We start from the raw sequence: 1,831 nt of genomic DNA on the forward strand, positions 1-1,831 counted from the left end.
TGTTGGAGCACAGAGAGAGATGAAGGAGTCGGAGAGGATGTTCGATTTCCAAGCAATCGGTCGTGAGCTGTCGTAAGAATAAAATCGAATGGGTGTTCAACTGTCCCGCGGATCCAAGTAGTGTAGGCTGCTGGGAGCGACTAATACAGTGCACTAAACGACTCCTACAAAAGGTTTTTAAAGAAGAAGCGCCAAGGATGGAGACATTCCGCAGTGTGATGATTAAAATAGAGAACATCATCAACAGTCCTCCATTAACTGACTTGCCAGTCTCGCCGGATGAGGAAGAACCCCTCACACCAAACCATTTTTTACTGGGTTGCTTAAATTCCACGCAAACACCGTATCCGGACGAGGAACAGCTTTGCGTTCGGAAGCAGTGGAAGATCGCTCAAAATCTAAAGGACAGAGCCTGGAAGAGGTCGACAATTGAGTATCTACCACGCCTTCTTTGTCGCTCCAAATTGAGAGACGAGGTCGAATCAAGAGAGCCGGGTACACTAGTGGTAGTTTGCGACCCTTCAGCTCCGAGAAGCCATTGGGAAAAGGGCAGAATCGCGGAACTATTTCAAGGGAGAGACGGCAGAGTCAGAAGTGCCAATGTCATCACAGCGCGCGGGGTTATCCGTCGANGCAGAGTCAGAAGTGCCAATGTCATCACAGCGCGCGGGGTTATCCGTCGACCCATACGACAGCTAGCCGCTTTAAGAATTTGCGAATCCCCGGAAGATCCGCCAGGAGGTGGAACGTGAACGACTACTAAATGAAACTAACAGCTAGCCGCTTTAAGAATTTGCGAATCCCCGGAAGATCCGCCAGGAGGTGGAACGTGAACGACTACTAAATGAAATGTGGCAGCACTACATTTTGTAAAGTTGTCAGAACTGCAGCCAACACCGATCATACTCACTCATCCTTTACCATCGCTAACAGAAGGAGCAGAAGGAGACACAAGTTTTAGTTTTTTTATCGTCGATTTAGTTTTACTTAGCTTCGCTTTCATCGTCTTTATTAAAGTACAATTTGCTTGTTTTTAATTGTCGTGCATTCGTCAAGTATATTTGTAATTTCATTTAAACGTTTAATAAACAGTCATTTTGCTACATGCAAACGCAAGTCTCTACAGCTAATATATGAATGTTTACCGCGGGCGAGGGAAAAAACAGAGTTCAGGTATGTTAACTGAAAAGCTATCTGCAACTTGGTGTCCGTTTTCGCACAGCTTTCAATTTAAGATCATAGCCATATTAATAATGCAATATGCTGATTTTTAAATCCTACATACTCACTTTACAACAGATAATTTCGATTTTACCTCCCTTTTATTAGCTCGGGATGTAACTATGTAATATTGATGCGCCAAAAAGATGCAGCGATTTCTAATCTCAAGTTACATACCTGTAGTACGATTCTCATTTTTCCTAACGACCGATATTCGTTATTGATAATGAACGACGTTTGTAGCGTGCAGTAGCGAATAGGCTATTCTCAAAAACACACTTAACGACAGAATTCGTTAGACATGTCGATAAAGAAGTTTACGAGGATTGTCGTTAATTACAAAGACAAATATGGCAATATTGACGTTTGACACTCAATAAGGGTATTCATCAAACCTTATAAATGCATTGTAAACCGTATAAACTTATAATTGTGTAAACCTTATAAATGAACTGTCAAAATTTGTATGGAAACTCGTTTACACATTTCTGATAAATTTATCCAGCGATTTTACTGAATAAACTTGATAAACTGAAGACAATGCAACTCTGTCGCAACTCTAGCTATGTTTTCTTAGGCAATAATCGGGATCCGCATACAAATTTTGCAC

This window comes from Rhagoletis zephyria, unplaced genomic scaffold, assembly GCF_001687245.7.
Source record: "Rhagoletis zephyria isolate East Lansing unplaced genomic scaffold, Rhagoletis_zephyria_1.1 Rzeph_scaffold_16650, whole genome shotgun sequence".
Classification (NCBI taxonomy): domain Eukaryota; kingdom Metazoa; phylum Arthropoda; class Insecta; order Diptera; family Tephritidae; genus Rhagoletis; species Rhagoletis zephyria.